The sequence below is a fragment of the Enhydra lutris genome, unplaced genomic scaffold (genome assembly GCF_002288905.1).
Source record: "Enhydra lutris kenyoni isolate GAN:26980312 unplaced genomic scaffold, ASM228890v2 scaffoldscaffold60, whole genome shotgun sequence".
Lineage (NCBI taxonomy): Eukaryota > Metazoa > Chordata > Mammalia > Carnivora > Mustelidae > Enhydra > Enhydra lutris.
The window spans coordinates 11,873,334-11,891,334 of NW_019154144.1; the positions used below are offsets into that span (position 1 = coordinate 11,873,334).

The following is an 18,001-nucleotide window of genomic DNA, read 5'->3' on the forward strand; positions in this document are numbered from 1 at the left end:
AAAACAGTGAAATTAAAAAAGGGTAATTATGATGAGGCATCTGTCTATTTGGCACCATCTAAAATCAGCAAGCAATAATTGTACAACAAGGGGGTGTTTAGTGTGTGAGGTTTAGGACATTGTGCCAGAAAACCTAAAGCATCCAAGTTGTAAAACATTGTAATAAGCAGGTAATCCTAGGCCCAGCGTCCAAGTTTCTGCCCTAACCTGTTCTTCATGATTATGATTTTAAAACATCCCAGTGTCAGCAGGTTCACTGTGAGTCAGACCTGAAATAATAAATGGCTTATTTTCCATCCTGATGGAGGAAATACATCATGGCTCATTGTGGCTCACTTCACTGAGGCTGTTTTTACAGGAAAATATAAAAATAACTAAGTCATTCTGCCTTAGCATTTTTATTTTAGTTTTATTAACAAAGCTCTATACTACAATCCACTTTAAAAAGAAAAAGCATGTTTTCCACATAAGCTATAAAAACAATACTCTGCAAACATCTAGAAGGAAAAATAATATAAACACCCAGAAAGAAAATTAAATTTTTGACCAACAAACACCCTGGTGGGCCAAGATAACCAATCAAATGCATTCACTTTATCAAGATAAAGTGCTGCTTATTTAAACTGTCAACCACATGATAATGCTGTTAAAAGATGACCAAAAAATTTCGCCACCACTTGTTAAGGTTGCCAGGTTTGATAAAACTACATTTATGTATACACAAATATATACATACATTCCAGAACCCAAAGTCTTGGCTACCACAACCTCCCAACTAAAGTCAGGGGGAAAGGGACACCTTTGCCATAATAAATGCTTATCCAATTACATCTACACTGCATACAAAACCGTAAGACCATCATGTCTGCAGATAAAATAACTACAGTGAGTGAGCAGGGCATTCTAGGAACAGTGAGTTTGTTCCGTCCTGCTACTTAAATTCATTCTATGGGAACCTTATGGGTTCTAGAGACCACTGATGATAACACTTCAGAATGCAATCTTGTTTGTTATCCAAAATGGTAGCCAATATTAGATACATACGTACTTCATGATATGACAAATTTAGAATTACATATGGCTCTCAGTGCATAATACATTTGAATACAAAGAATCCACAGCTTTGCTGACCATTCACATTGAGAGACTTAAGCCATCATTCCATCTTTTTTTTTTTTTTAATGCTTTTTATTTGACAGAGAGAGATAGAGTGAGAGAGGGAACACGAGCAGGGGAGTGGGGGTGGTGGGGAGGTGCAGAGGGAGAAGCAGGCTTCCCGCTGAACAGGGAGCCCGATATGGGGCTGGATTCCAGGACCCCAGGAGCACGACCCAAGCCAAAGGCACACGCTTAACGTCTGAGCCATCCAGATGTCCCCTGAAAGGTGCTAAGAGAGAGAAAAACCTGCCAATGTTCCTGCTGCCTTACCTGTTCATTCCCTTCTCACCTGACTCTCCTTATGTCCCTAACCATGAATGGGGGAATGAGGAAAGGCAAATAGCAGAAGGCACATTTTGGAGTGTTGTTCTCATTTTCAAGAGTTTTAAAAGGCACAAACTATGCTCTCTCATAAGCCCTGTTATCTCACTCCTATCACAGCTAGTATTATCAATACAAAAATCAAGAACTAGGGGACTAAACTTTGCCCTGCCTACCAGCAGGAATTACCAAGGACAGAGACAACAGATTCCTAGAGGCCTGGCCAAGAACTGCACTGTAGAGTTCCCACTCTTCATCCTGCATTTTCTGGTAGTCACACTGTGGAGACCTCAAGTCTCATCCACAAAATCTAGGCTTCACCACCTCTCGCATGCGGTTCTATAAAGATCAAATGTGACAGAGCAGTGCAGGTGCACAGCGCACGGCAGATACTGAAATATTAAGGGAACGTGCCATTAATGTTAAAGGGTCTCTATGAGTCTGCGAAATTAAGTATGAGGATGACACCTCAGGGTTTCAACCTTAAAAAATAGAAGGGATTTTGATATATATGTGCGTGTGTTACACATACAAACACACACAAATACATACACAAGAGCAAGAATACCCAAGACTTCTTTTAAAAACAAAGCTCACCCCACAATTTCTGCGACCAAGGTATTTTAAAGTCCTAGGCACAAAAATTTCTTGTTTTTTTAAAGTCAGTTCCATTACTGGCATCAAGTGGTCTAGAATTTTAATGGCAACGTCTTCAAGAGGAAATGATCCACAAACTCTGCTTTCCCATACTTCTTTCCTCAGCAACATAAAGTCAAAGAAGTAAACTTTTACCAGCCACAATTTTAAGAAACCCGCCAGATTGATCCCAAGTACCTGAACTCTGGGATCTTTGTTAAAACAAACACCTAATGCATATAAACTCTTATGTCTCCATCAGGATGATCAGTAGGTCAGTGAAAACACAGCAAAGTCAAAAGTGTCTTCCTTTTGGCAGGAAGGGGCCTGTGTGTTGGGGGCAGGGTGTGAGGAACAAATGGCTAGAAGCAGAAAGAGACAGTGAAAAGGTCAGTGGCCTGTCACCTCACTCTTCCTTAGGCACATAAGGATGTGACACAGTTACATGTGGTTTGCAAGAGGCCTCTTCCCTTTACAAGCTGCTTCGCCAACCCATCCCCAATCTAAATCAATTTTTATTTTCAGTTTGGTGTTTAAAAAAAAAAAAGGATTACCACACACAGAGGGACTTTAAGTCTGAGACTTTAATCACATCAAAGTCTGGAACTTCAAAGTTGCAGTTCCCACAGCAACAGCAACTCAGCTCCCATCTGCAATTTGAGTGTTAATGTATATGGTAGTCTCTCTGATTTAAGACCTTGATATGTGTGTGGGCAATGCGGCCAAGTCACAGGCACTATGAATTTGAATTTCCTGGCTCTCACTTGGCTGAGTTTAGTGGGTGATTATGGCGTGTTAGCATCTGCATTTAAAGCAGGTCCCCAAAGAGGAAGCACATTCAGGTCACTTGAACAAACATGAGTGTAGGCCACACCAGAACCATCTGCCTGACCGCCTGGTAGCCCCCCTTTTTCAGTTCTGCAGTCTTCCTCAGAGCCCGGTGACCAGGACCTCCAGGATGGCGCTCACAGCATTTCAAGCTGCACCCTAATGGCTGGCACCATTAAATGGCTCATTTTTGTAAGAGTCTGTGAAGAGCTTTAGCAGACAGAAGAGAAAGCAAATCAAAGCCCCTCTCTGAAGCGGGGGGTGGGGGGGCAAAAACAAAAACAAAAAAAATCCTAGCACACAACCCAGCATTTGACCAACTGGTAGTTACCTTTCCTCTACCATGTAACACAGTGGTTTCCAAAGGTATTTTCCAACAATCTAGTTCCTGATTTCAGTGGCCACTCTGTTTCAGGAATAAGAACAAAATTCAATATGGAGACGAATATTGGAAAAGTCCCCGGGAACTGACATAGTGTCAGTGGTTGGTTACGTGTGTGTAAGCCCAGCCATGCCAGGGTGCTTCTGAATACCAAACCGAGGGCTGTATACTTGGGCCTACTGTCCCCACCTCCTCCAGTGGCTGAAATTCTGAGGCTAGACACCTCTACCCATCAGAATATGTGCTGACCAGCAGCTAAGGCTACTTTAGAAAGATGAGAGCACTGCTAGGAATGTGGCCCTCCATTTCGAAGCACAATCCTGAGGCAGGATGGCAGCACGTGTAGTTTATCTGAAAATGCTACCTAGAGAATGGCCTACATGACTCACGGTCACTGGAATTGTAAAAGACTTAAAAACAGTCAGGTTCCCCTCACTTTTCTAAAACTAAGGCACAGACGGCTCCTGAGAGCAAATCTTCACGTAGAGGGTTTTGTTACTGAGAATGATGCGAGAGGAATTCCAGTGCAGTGCACTCAGTGGAAGGCCCACACCCTAGGCCCTGGAGAGGCAGACTACAAAGCACAGCAACAGCCCGCTTCACGGAGGCAGCCTTCCAGCAGAAAACGTTTAGACTATTTGGACAAACATGAACCAGAAAGTCAGGGCAGAAAGGAAAGAACGAAAACCGACTACTAACCTACAAAGCACAAAGACCCTCTCAGACTGTCATCTGGGGCTTGCTTAAACTTTGTATTAAAGTAAGATCAGTTATTTAACACTGTTTATACAGGTTCTCCTGAGAACCTCATTCCTTGCTAATTTGACGACCAGTTTTAAGGAGTGAGGGATCAATCAATGCACAAGTGAAGAGGGGTTTCAAAAGCTCCAGAAATCATTAGGACACAACACAAAACAAGTGGATGTTCCCAAAGACCACCCCAATCCTCCCCAGTAAGACAGAAGGCACAGTGAACTTGGAGGTACAGAAAAAGGTATATTCATGCAACAAACAGTTGCAAACACCTACTATGTGCCAGGTTCAAAGGAATTAGCATAACAGAAAATGCTTGTCTTCGTGGCATCTGGCTCTAGAGGGGAGACAGACAAGCAGAATACATGCAGTGGGTCAGGTGACAATACATGCCACCATGAAAAATATAGTAGAGAGGAGAATGCTGGGGAATACCTGGAGAAGAGCATTACAAACAGAGGCAAAGGATGGTGCCAAAGCCCTAGGGGCATGAAGATGCCAGCCTGCAAGGAGGTCAATGTGATCAGAAGGTTACCAAGGAGAGCGAAAAGAGGTCAGAGAAATGACTGCGGGATCAGGCCATGGGAGCCTTACAGGCCACTAGAGGAATCTCAGCATTTACACTGAGAGGGCCAGGCTGACCAGAGGCAAAGACAGAGGTAGGAAACCAGTTAGGAGACACAGCAAGAAACCGGTGAGAAATCATACGGCTTGGACCAAGAGCCAGGGATAGAGGAGGTGAGACGTGGGGAGGAAATCTGAACACTCTGAAGTTAGAGAGAGCAGAATTTGCTGATAAAATTGCACATGGGACGGAGAGGGAAAGGAAAAAGGTCTTTCTGAATTCAAAAGTATTATCTGGAATATTTACTTGAATGGAACACAAATATCTTTAGTAGACCACACTGAGCTCTCTCAGAAGAGCTCTACAAAGACACTAATGTTTGAAGAAGTACGAAGGAGAGAGATGGAAATACTAATTGACAGAAATAAGAATCAAAACAGGTACCTTTAGAAAGTTCTTAAGAAGGAAAGGAGTCTTGAGGATAAGACAATGTAGGTCTAATGAAGAGACAGGGAAACAGTATTTCAGATGAAGGGGCTCAAGAGAGAGTAAAACATACGGGTTAGGACAAGAGGTCTGTCGGTAAAATCTAAGCAGGAGCAGCAGAAAGGGCACTTCGTAATAGAGAGACACCCGATGTATGAAAAGCCTGTGATCAGGAATGTTATTTACTGTAAGAGGTAAGTGTAGAAGCTATCACAGGAATGGAACCAACCTGAAATGCAGAGGGGAGAGATGAAGCTTTGTTTCTGTGCTGAAGGACAGAATAGACCAGTGAGTTAGGGTGGATGCAAAAGCAAAGAAGCACAATAAAATTAAGACCTAAAAGAGACCCAAGGAATTCAAAGAATAAACTGGCAGTACTTGGTAGTCTGGATGGGAGGGGTGGGGGGCAGGTATATGGAAAAAGTAGCAACTAACCCCCAGTTCAAACTGCAATTACCTGGTAGTGGTTGGTTGCTTGATACAGGAAACCCAAGACAAATTCTGAGTTTTTCAGGTGTTCTTTTTCCAAGTTACATCCCTTCTGCTCTAGAACCCTAACACACAAATACATACAATGACATCCCTTACCCACCTTGCTGAATCCAAATAATTTTCAATTAAAAAGAAAAAAACTAAACAGATTTTTAAAATATTATACAAAAATATTCATCTTTACGTGGATACTTTAATTAGAATTTCTGCATGGAATCCAAATGGGATAATAGGAAGAGAAAGTGTATTTTAGGGAACCAACTATCCCTAATGAATAAGGGAACTGGAAAAGGTGAAAGGTTTTAAAAAATATTTACCACAAAAAGAAAGAAAGGTGACATCACCACAGACTACAGAATCTTCTGACAGAAAAGAAGACCAAATAACATGTCCTCGGTATGCAAGGGCCAGGTGGGAAATACAGTCCAAGCTAGTAGAGACAAGGAGCCCCAGCACACAAGCCTCAAGAGGCCAGCATCTCTGTGATCCTAACATATTTGGATGAAGGAACAAAAAAATATCTATCAAATGAGTTGTTAGGAGGAAAAGAAATCACGATCTGGGGGTGCCCGGGTGGCTCAGTGGGTTGGGCCTCTGCCTTCGGCTCAGGTCATGATCTCAGCATCCTGGGATCGATCCCTGCATCAGGCTCTCTGCCCCGCAGGAGCCTGCTTTCCCTTCTCCCTCTGCCTGCTGCTCTGCCTACTTGTGATCTTTCCCTCTTTGCCAAATAAATAGATAAAATCTTTTTTAAAAAAAGAAAAGAAGAAAGAAATCACAATCTAAAAACAGAAAGAGACACGTTAACAATGTTGAATAAGAAGAAAGCAAAACCAAAGAGTATTTAATTTTTAATTTCAGATTTTCTAAAGCAAGGAAAGCATGAGTAGACTACACCACACACGGCACAACATGGCACACGGCACGACAAAGGAGGTGTACTATATGTGAAAATATCTGGAGAGAATGGAAACTAGAGTGTAAGCCTAAGATTATCATGAATAAGAAACGAAGAGGTCAAGTCCTCTCACACACTTTGGACCACTGAACAAATAATTGCCACTTCAGCCCCATCCTTTCATTGACAAAACAGAAACCAACAAGTAATAACACCTGTCAAAATGATATTATCCACATTTCCAAACATTCCTTCCAGACCAGTTCAAGATTTAAGAACTTTAAAAGTACACGTGTAAATACCAATTCATAATAAAATAAACACTTCATTTTTCTAAGCTCCCAAAAGCTGTGTTCCATGTTGTGGGATTATGTTATGGTGGGTGATTCTGCTCAAATGGATGATAAAGGCAGAGAGAGGAGTACTTTCATTTTATTGAAGACCAGAACTACAAAACTGAAGGTAGTACAATACTAGAAACTAAAAGCCTTGGAGACAGACAGACCTGGATTTGATCCCAGCCTGTCCTTTCTATTAACTGCATTATTACCTGAATTATCTAAGCCTTGATTTCCACTTTAAAGAAGGGGAATATCAACATCATCTACTTTGTATGGCTGGAGTAAGAATTAGAACTACTTACGCCCTTACCAACTAGTACAAAAGAAGTACCAAATAAAAAGCAGCTATCTCATTAGCTCATCTATGGCTTAATCTCCATTTTTTTTTAAAGATTTTATTTATTTATTTAATAGAGACACAGTGAGAGAGGGAACACAAGCAGGGGGAGTGGGAGAGGGAGGAGCAGACTTCCCGCTGAGCAGGGAGTCCGATGGGGGGCTGGATCCCAGGACCCCAGGAGCATGACCCAAGTGGATGGCAGGCTGAACGACTGAGCCACCCAGGTGCCCCATTAAGCTCAATTTTTATTTCTATCAGCATTCCAGCAGTAGAAAGCAGTACAAAACTGGGGTTCTTCCAAATCCTTAAAACCCTAAAGTACTCTGTTTATGACTGAGGTTCCTCAAAAGAGATCTGATGTATTAATATTATTCTTCAGTATTATGTAATTATTTATATGCAGTATTTAAAAGATTTGTATCCTAACTAACGAGCTTGACACTTCTCTCTTAGGTACAGACTATATTCCATTAAAGACTTCTTCATTCTAAAATTAAAATCTCAAATTTCACAGTTGTGGAAAATGCTACACTTACAAAGGGGGTGTGTGGACACCTGGGTGACTCAGTTGGTTGGGCAACTGCCTTCAGCTCAGGTCATGATCCAAGGATCCTGGGTTCAAGTCCCAAGTTGGGTTCCCCCTGCTCTGCAGGGACCCTGCTTCTTCTCCTCCTCCCTCTGCCTGCCACTCCCCCTGCTTGTGCTTGCGTGCACGCGTGCGTGCGTGCGCTCTCTCTCTCTCTCTCTCTCTCTCTCTGTGTCAAATAAATAAATAAATAAAATCTTTAAGAATAACTAAATAAAAAATTTAAAAATAAAGGGGGGTTTTATTTAAAAAAACAAAAAAATCTCTGATTCAAATGACTAAGCCTCAACATGACACCATGAGATATCACTCCTGGATACCAGCTCACCCATGGAGTTTCTTTCTTTTCTGGCAAAAGGCAATCTGCCTTTCTCAAATCCAAGATTTACCTCCACAAAAGTAACCAAACTTTCTGCCAATTCCACATAATTCCACTATTCCCTAAGCCCATTTCCACAACTACAAAACAGGGTTAACAGCAGGTGTTATTTCAGTGTTGTTTAATGATTAAATAAAATAATATACACGAAGTACCTAGTGACAGATTAAATTAAAAAAAAATTAAAAAAAAAAAAAGTTAGCTTGGGACGCCTGGGTGGCTCAGTCGGTTAAGTGTCTGCCTTCAGCTCAGGTCACGATGCCGGGGTCCTGGGATTGAGTCTCACATCGAGCTCCCTGCTCAGCAGGTAGCCTGCTTCTCCCTCTGCCTGCTCTGCCTGCTGCTCCCCCTGCTTGTGCTATCTCTCTGACAAATAAATAAAATCTTAAAAAAAAAAAGTTAGCTCTTTTATTACTTACTGAAATATTTCAATCCTTAAAATATTTTTTAAGATTCTATTTATTTATTTGTCAGAGAAAAAGAGCACAAGCATGAGGACTGGCAGGTAGAGGGAGAAGCAGGCTCCCTGCTGAGCAAGGACGTGGGTAGGACTTGATGCCAGGACCCTGGGATCATAACCTGAACCGAAGGCAGATGCTTAACTAACTGAGCCACCCACCCAGGCATCTGAAAAATTCCAATCCTTTAAAAATTATTTCCCCAATTTACTCCTATCCTGCCCATTCCCCAAGAATTACTAGAGCTGTAACTAAGCATGGAGGAGGAAGAGTGCTACTCATTACTAACCTTCACAAAGGAGAAGACCCACTAGGGCACTCCCTGCTTCCAGGCTCAGACTTGGGAGATTTAAGCCTATGCCAATCATTTTATTTGGCTTTAAGTATGCTAATGGTTAACACATTCACACAAATTCTCAGCTGAAAGAATACCTTTTATCAAAAGTCCTACTAAATCAAAACAAACCTCATTTGCATTCACCTTTCCTTTAATCCTCCAATGGGAAAGTTAAAAAAACAAACAAACAATGAAATGTAGGTAAAGGGGAAGAGAACAATAAAGATGGTAAACTGACTTCTGAAAAACGACCCAATCATATTGAAATACATTTTTCTATCAAAAACATGACCATAAAACATTAATCCATTGGTAGGCCACTCTGTGAACACAGGCTTTTTAAAGTGATCCTGGGAAACACCTAGGGCATTAGTTCTTACTGCTGCTGACTCTTACTAATAAACCTTTTCTTATTCCATGTGTATACCTCTGTGTATCACATGATAACCCAGAAGGCAGACCAGCAAATTTGACAAGAAGTAAAATGAGACAAGCAAGAAAACCAACAACATAATAAATTACACTGACAAGTATTTAGAATGCTGGGTTAAAAATCAAGATGATAAAATTAAAAAAAAAATCAAGATGAAATTGAAAGTTCAACAGAATTATAAAACAAAGATGTGAGAAACAGAAACACTTGCTGACTGCAAGCTTCAACTGAACCATCAGTTAGGTTCTGTTAGAGTCTTTGGCTGCATTAATCAAAGGAAGATCACAGGAAATTAAAGTCCCACTGTGCTCAAAACTAACCACATCATAGCCAGAGGATAGGTGAGCTCTTGACTGGCACACTCCAAGAAGGACACTGGTAAACGAGAGTGCATCTCATAAAAGGAATGGAGGCCAACAGTGCAAACTCTGGTCAAAAAAGCCCTCATTTCTGCAGATAAACAGGGACTAAGTGACTTCTGCAGGAGAGGCTGAAAGGAGATATAACCTAGTCTCAATTCTAAGATGTTGTGCCCCTGGAGTGTTACCCCATCGCAGCCTGATAGTGCCGTCAACAGAAAGCAGAACAGTAGTGTTATCAAAGTACTGGCAACAAAATAAAAAACACAAGAAACAATAAGTGTTGGTGAAGATAGGGGAAAAAAAGAAGGGGGGAAAAAAAAAAAAAAAAAGAACCCCGCTGCACTGGGGGTGGGAGTGCAGCCACCATGGAAAACTGTGTGGAGGATCCTCAGAAAGTTAAAAGTAAAACTACCCTACAATCCAGCAATCATACCACCAGGCATTTACCCCCAAAAATACAAAAACACTCATTCAAAGGGATACATACACCCTTATGTTTATTGCAGCATTATTTACAATAGCCAAACTATGGAAGCAGCCAAAGTGCCCACTGAAAGATGAACGGCTAAAGATGTGTAAGTATATAATGGCATATTACTCAGCCATCAAAAAGAATGGTATCAGGACGCCTGTGTAGCTCAGTGGGTTAAGCCTCTGCCTCCAGCTCAGGTCATGATTTCAGGGTCCTGGAATCGAGCCCCGCATCGGGCTCTCTGCTTGTGGAGAGCCTGCTTCCCTTCCTCTCTCTCTCTCTCTGCCTTCCTCTTTGCCTACTTGTGTTCTCTGTCAAATAAATAAATAAAATCTTAAAAATATATATATATATATATATTTAAAGTGCAAATTAAAGGAAAATGTGGCTCATGGTAGAGATGTTACATAGATAGCAACCTTCCCTATTGCCACCTGAAGACATCACATGTACACTTTTTTTTTAAAGATTTTATTTATTTATTTGACAGAGAGATCACAAGCAGGCAGAGAGGCAGACAGAGAGGAGGAAGCAGGCTCCCTGCTGAGCAGAGAGCCCGACGCGGGGCTCGATCCCAGGACTCCGAGACCATGACCCGAGCCGAAGGCAGCGGCTCAACCCACTGAGCCACCCAGGCGCCCCTCACATGTACACTTGTAAGAGCAATCCAGGACAGTATGGATTATCAGCTCTATTTTATATATGCTGAAACTGAAACAAGAGAGTTTAAATGAGGGCACCTGGGATCTGGGTGGAAAGCTTTTTTCATCTTTACTACTCTCTTTTTTAGAAAATACCTGTTCGGAAGGAAGGAAGGAAGGAAGGAAGGAAGGAAAGAAGGAAGGAAGGAAGGAGAAAAGAAAGAGCAAATACCTGTTCTAAGAAATATAAATCCTCCCCCAACTTACGATGGGGTTACATCCTGATTAAACCCTCTGTAAATTGAAAATATCCTAAGTTGAGGGGCGCCTGGGTGGCTCAGTTGATAAGCATCTGCCTTTGGCTCAGGTCATGATCCCAGGATCCTGGGATCACATCGGGTTCCCTGTTCAGTGGGGAGCCTGCTTCTCCCTCTCCCACTTCCCTTGCTTGTGTTCCCTCTCACTGTCTCTCTCTCTGTGTGTCAAATACAATCTTTAAAAAAAAAAAAGAAAAGTAAAGTAAATATCCTAAGCCGAAAATGCATTTATACACCCAGCCTACAAACATCACAGTTTAGCCTTGCCTACCTTAAATGCACTCAGAACATGGACATTAGGCTACAGCTGGGCGAAATCATCTAACATAAAGCTTATCTTAAAACAAAGTGTTGAATATCTCGTGTAGTTTATTGAATACTGTACTGAAAGTGAAAAAGAGTGGTCATATGGGTACAGATGACTCTAAGTGTATCTATTGTTTACCCCCGTCATCACGTGCCTGACTGGGAGGCGTTGCTGCCCAGCTGGGAAAGGATCCAAATTAAAAATTCAAAGTATGGGTTTCTACTGAATGTGTATGACTTCTGCACCACTGTAAAGTTGGAAAATCATTTAAGTCAAACCATTATGTATCAGGGGCAGTCTGTATTCAACTAAAATCAAATAAAAGAGAAATCCCACCAACAGGCATTCTAGTAACAACAGGAATATTTTTAACTAATCCCATTACTAAGATATTGTAAAAACTTTCAAAGATACTCCCAATCTCCTGACAAAGAAACCAAGTAAGTTCACTGATCTTAGGTGGTTATAATGGTTCAATACAAAGTAATAAGCTTTTATAAAATTGGAAATGTAACACTGTTTCTAAAGCTGTCCTATCAGTGAGAGACCTGCCCCAAACCCCACAAGGGGTAAAGCATGAGATACCAACTGAGCCAGCCAGGTGCCTCCCATGTCAGTTTAGATTCCCAAATTTTCTTGACTCAACTATATTACACAGAAAACCCAGAGGTAACTCCTTACCCTTAGTGCAGTGTTAAATACCAAAAGAAAGTTAAAGTAGTCTATATAACAAAGTTGTAAACTCCACCTACACCTCTCTCCCTTTTAAATGTGTACTGAGTTGTGGTTTCACAGCTGACAAGGGGCTCATGAACTTCCCTAAAACTGGGTAGCCAGACTCTGCTACCCAAAATGACATTAGCCCTGATTCCTTAGAGCCAGAGGACCAAGTTCCCTCCATCCAAAGCTGAAGGACGACCAGCTATCAACACGCGCCCAAGGGAGACTTTGCTGACAATTGCCCTTTGGTAACAAACTTCGATCTCTCTTGCCACAAGATCCAAAACGCCTAACATTTCACCACCTCTTTCTAAACAAAGTTAACACCGGCCAGAGGTATCATGATATCAAGAATTAAGAAACATATGTATATGACTCGGGGACATGAACCTGCCCTTGTCCAATTTTTTCTTTACTCCTCCCTCCTCTTTATTTCTTCAATTTGCTAAATCATGAGCATTACTAGAACCCTGCAATCTCTTCTGCTCTTTCCCAGTTCTACCCACAGCCAAGCAATTTTATCAGCACTTCCTCCAGCCTAACCTAGACCTCTCTGAATCTCAACAAGACCATTGCCCCAAACCCTCACTTTGCCCATCCTGACCTGTTCAAGTTCCCTGGACCCAGAGGGATCACTTCAACCACCTGCTCAAAAACCTGACACTCTTTAATCTAACTGCTGTGTGTCCCTTCAACTGTCAACTGCATGAGAGATGAAACTGAGAAACTGTTCAAAGGCATTACTGAAGAAAGTAATGCTTCAATGCACGGTGCGGCCAGGCACTGGATCCTGTACCAGGAGAAAAAGCACACCACTAGTAAGGACGCTACTGGGAAGCTGACAAATGCAGAACATGGAATTTAAAAATGGCATGAAGGGGCACCTGGGTGGCTCAGTCGTTGGGCGTCTGCCTTCGGCTCGGGTCATGATCCCAGGGTCCTGGGATCAAGCCCCCCATCGGGCTCTCTGCTCAGTGGGAAGCCTGCTTCTCCTTCTCCCACTCCCCCTGCTTGTGTTCCCTCTCTCGCTGTGTCTCTGTCAAATAATAAATAAAATCTTTAAAAAAAAAAAAAAAGGAATGAAAAGCACTGTATTAATGATAAATTTTGGGGGCACCTGGCTTAGTAGGTTGAGCATGCAACTCTTGATCCCAGGGTTGTGAGTTTAAATCCCACATTGGGGATAGAGATTACTTTTTGGGAAAAAAAAGGAAAGAAAAGAAAAGAAAAGAAAAGAAAAGAAAAGAAAAGAAAAGAAAGAAAGAAAGAAAGAAAGAAAGAAAAAAAGAAAAACCTAGGGATGTCTGGGTGGCTCTGTGGTTGAGCTTCCAGCTCTTGGTTTCAGCTGGGGTTGTGATCTCAGGGTGGTGAGACTGGCCCTGCATGGAACTGGCTCAGGGAGGCATCTGCTTGGGATTCTTTCTTTCTTCCTCTCTCTTTCCCTCTGCCCTGCCCCCCATACCCTCTAAAATAAATAAATAAAATCTAAAGAAAATAAAATTCTTAAATAGATGATTTTTTAAATTTTTTTAAAAGATTTTATTTGTTTATTTGAGAGAGACAGTGTGCAAGCACAATCAGAGGGAGCTGCAGCCAGGAGGAGAAGAGGGCTCCCCACTGAGCAAGGACTTGATCCCAGGATCCTGGGATCATGACCTGTGCCTAAGGCAGACACTTAAACTAAACCACTGAATCACCCAGGCATCCCAAAAACAAAAACTTAAAACTTTTTAAAAATAAATTAAAGTAGGAAGAAAAAGTAGTAAATTTCCTAAACGTGCCAGCTGTACCATGGATATACAGGAAATACTATATATTTGGAAATACACACTGAAACATTAAGGGATGAATGAAGCAACACCATTTTATGTAAGCTACTCCTGAATGGGTCAGAGAAAAATGTGTGTATATGTCTACATAAATTTACACACACATGTATATATACATAGGAATGCAAACAAATGTGGCAGATGTTAAAAATTGGTGAATTTGGATAAAGGGTGCACATAAATTCTTTATATTTTTAAGCTTACCTTTCGAAAATATTTCCAAACAAAAATTTGTTTTGTTTTTTAAAAAGCCCTTTGAGGGGGCATGAGGAAGCTTTTCAGTGATAGATATGTTCATTATCTTGACTGTGGTAATGTTTCGCATGTGCATCTGTATGTCAAAACTTATCAAATTGTGTACTTAAAATATGTGCAGTTTATGTACTGAGTTACACCTCAAAAAGCGGTTTCTTAAAAACACACACACTCGAAGCCTGAGGGTTTCAGTCTTCCTGGGCTGACAACTTGTCTCACCGTACCTTATGATCACATGGCCCTCTGTTCCCTTTACTCTTTACCCCTCCTTTCCACAATCCTGAAGAACTCACTGTACTATCTGAGCTTGTCTTTCTTCTGCTGTTTTGCTCATTCTACTACTACTTTCTGGAAAAGGAATAGTGGAATTTTGACTCGCAGCCAGATGCAAATCGAAGATGTGTCAAATGCTCAATGAGAAGCCCACTTCCTGATCTGTGAAATGGGGATTATGGCCACCTACCGACAAGATGCAGTTGGCAACTGGCAGAGTGGCTGAGGTCCAAGTAACTGAGGTTGAAAGTATGACAGTACTGTGTAAACTGAAATAATACAAAATAATGTTGAGCATCATTACCTCCACATATTGAAAGCCCAAAGATCCCCCCCCCCCGGCGCCTGCTTGGAAACAGGTTCCCCTCTCCCCTGAATTAAAACAGAACTGTCCCTGATCCTCTGGTAGACCATTTGTGGTCTACCACATTCATCACAATACCACATGGGGGTGCCTGGGTGGCTCACTTGGTCATGATCCCAGGGTCCTGCTCAGCTGGGAGCCTGCTTCTCCCTCTCCCCCTGCTTGTGTTCCCTCTATACCTCATCTTCCTATGCTTCCTATGGCTTATGCGCTTCCTAAGAGCTCCATGTCTGAATTCAGGAACGTAATGAACTGCAGTGATCCAACTGTGGTCAGTGAACAGCCCCAGCCAGTAAGTGGCAATGGGTGGTTAGAGCAGTAAGCTCTCAACTGCCTCAACTTCATTCACAGTCTGTGGGTGTATAAAGTGGCTGGATGTGGGGCCCACCCACGACAGACCCTCCTTTCACATACTGGATTGTGGGCCTGGGAAAAGACCACAGATCCAGTTGCCCTATGGGGCACTGGCCTCCACATAGCTCCCCGGGGGGCAATGTGTTCTCCAGAGAAAGCAACAGATGACAGGATTCAGGACAATGAAATGAATGTGCATCATTCTGAAACCAGAGGACCTAGAAGGCAGATAGGAACTGGTGGTCACCAAGATTTTCTCATGCTCAGCAACTCAAGCCCATCAACATATGGTGCAATAAGAACCTTTAGTTAGGTTACATTTAGTATTTTTAACTTACTAAAGAATGCTCACCTTAAAAACTGGCTAATCTACCTCCAAAAAATAAGGGAAGGTTTTTGGCTTTCTGTGTTTGAGTTTTTGTTTTTGTTTTTTTTTTTAGTATTTTATTTATTTATTTGACAGAGAGAAAGAGAGCGAGCACAAGGGGGGGGGGGGGTGGCAGGCAGAGGAAGAACCAGATTCCCAACTGAGCAGAACCTTGGGATCATGACCTAGGCTGAAGGAAGACGTTTAACTGACTGAGCCACCCAGGCACCCAGGGAAAGAGGTTTTAAAACATAATTAGCTTAAACCAGGAACCCCAGACCTCCCAAAATGCTAGGCATTTTGTTCTTGGAATTCAAGTACTATGCAAGGGGAACTGAAACCCTGAGAATCTCTGATTGTATAGAAAATCTGCACGTAGTTTATACACACACAAGCCAGGGGGAATCCTTCAAAAACAGTCCTGGGCTACTTTTGTTCCTACTGAAGAGCAAAACTTACTTGTCGACACTGGAAAAACTAGGAGAGGCTTGTCATCTAATGACTGATCTGGTAAACAAGAAAAGGGCCTAAAACAATCTACTGAAGTACTATAAAGGCTACATCCTTTGGCAACACCACTGTCATTTTATTTGTTTTAAATTTCTTAAATGGGAGGGAGGGAAGCTGCCTTGAGGTACAACACTAAGATCCCTCTGGGCACACCACTATGCTGGAGTGTGGTCAGAAGAGAAAAGGGACGTGCATCCACATAGGTGGGACTTCCGAGTCCCAAAGAGGCTTACATGGAGGCGGAGTCTTTTACCTAACATAAAGTATGCTGCGGAGGTAAGTGAGAAAGAATGACGCCATTATGCTGAATAAAGAAACATGAAGAGGGTGCAAAAATAAGTAACTGCCAAAGTCTCTGCTCCAGACTTCTCAATCCTCTGGGGCTAGGAGAGAGCAGTCTCAGGGTCCTGTAGCAGGTGGTGAAGAAGGGCCCCCGCCAGAAGCGTTTATGCTCCAACCTCGCAGCATAACCAAAGCAGACTGAACAACTGGAGAACACATTTAAAGTCAACAGTCCATAAAAATATGAATGGGAACTCATACTATATACTGAAATTAACTCAAAAGTATCAGACTTAAATATAAGAACTAACGCTATTGAACTCTTAAAAGAAAATATAAGCAGAAATCTTTGTGACCTTGGATTAGGCAATGAGTTTCTCAGACACAACACTAAAAGCATAAGCAACAACCACAAAAATATAGATAAATTGGCCTTCACTAAAAACTCTTAAAACCTTTTTTATTTCCAGGGTGCCTGGGTGGCTCAGTCATTAAGCGTCTGCCTTCAGCTCTGGTCGTGATCACAGGGTCCTGGGATCAAGCCCTGCACAGTGCTCCCTGATCAGCAGGAAGCCTGCTTCTCCCTCTCCTTCCCCCCTGGCTTGTGTCTCCTCTCTGTGTCTTTCTCAAATAAATAAATAAAATCTTAAAACTGTAACAACCCAAAAACAAAACCCCTTTTTTATTTTCAACAACACCACCACATATTCTACATGCATGTTCATGGCAGCAGGAACAAAAAATGGAACGAACCCAAGTGTCCATTGGCAGACGAATGGAAATGTGGTATATGCAATGGAATATTATTTGGCATTTTAAAAGGACAGTCTGTTACATGCTATAGTATATGCTTGAAGACCTTATGTTAAATGAAATAAGAGTATTCAAATTCAGAAACAGTAGAATGCTGGTGGCCAGGGGCTGACGGTGGGTGGGTATGGGGAGTTACTGTTTAATGGGTAAAGAGTTTCACTTTTGCAAGATGAAAAGAACTCTGGAGAAAGATGGTGATGGCTGCTCAACAATATGACACTACTGAACGCCATGGCCTACACACTTAAACATGGTTACAAATGTGACTTTACGTGTAGTTTACCATAATTCAAAAAAAAAAAAAAAAAAGATAAAAATACCAAGGAATTGAAAAGACAATCCACAGAATGGGAGAAATTATTTACATTGCTCGCCCTGCAGCAACGGAGGTATGGAATGGCTAATAACATTAGTATAAATCCTCGCAGCAGTTCCACATGCCGAGCTCACCCTTGACCTGAGTCTTCCAAACTCAAAATATGTCAATGTCCTTCCTATTTTCTGCCTTCTATAAACTGTTCTATGCTACAATAATGATAATAGCTACCATTTATAAAACACTTCCTACATACCAAACACCTCACTAGAACATTCTACATTTTACTGAATTCTCACAACTTAGAGGAGAATTCTATCCACATTTTTCGGATGAGAAAGCTACAGGGCAGGGAGGCGGCTTGCCCAAGTAACAGAGTACTAAAGGCAGAAGTTGAGCCAAGCAGTGTGACCAGGAGAAACCAAG

The 18,001-nt window shown here is 41.9% G+C and overlaps 1 protein-coding gene across 1 annotated transcript in view; it reads right to left on the reverse strand.

Annotated features, from left to right (window-relative positions):
• LOC111158571 (forkhead box O1) overlaps positions 1-18,001 on the reverse strand; it is a 93,870-nt gene that overhangs the window by 53,367 nt on the left and 22,502 nt on the right.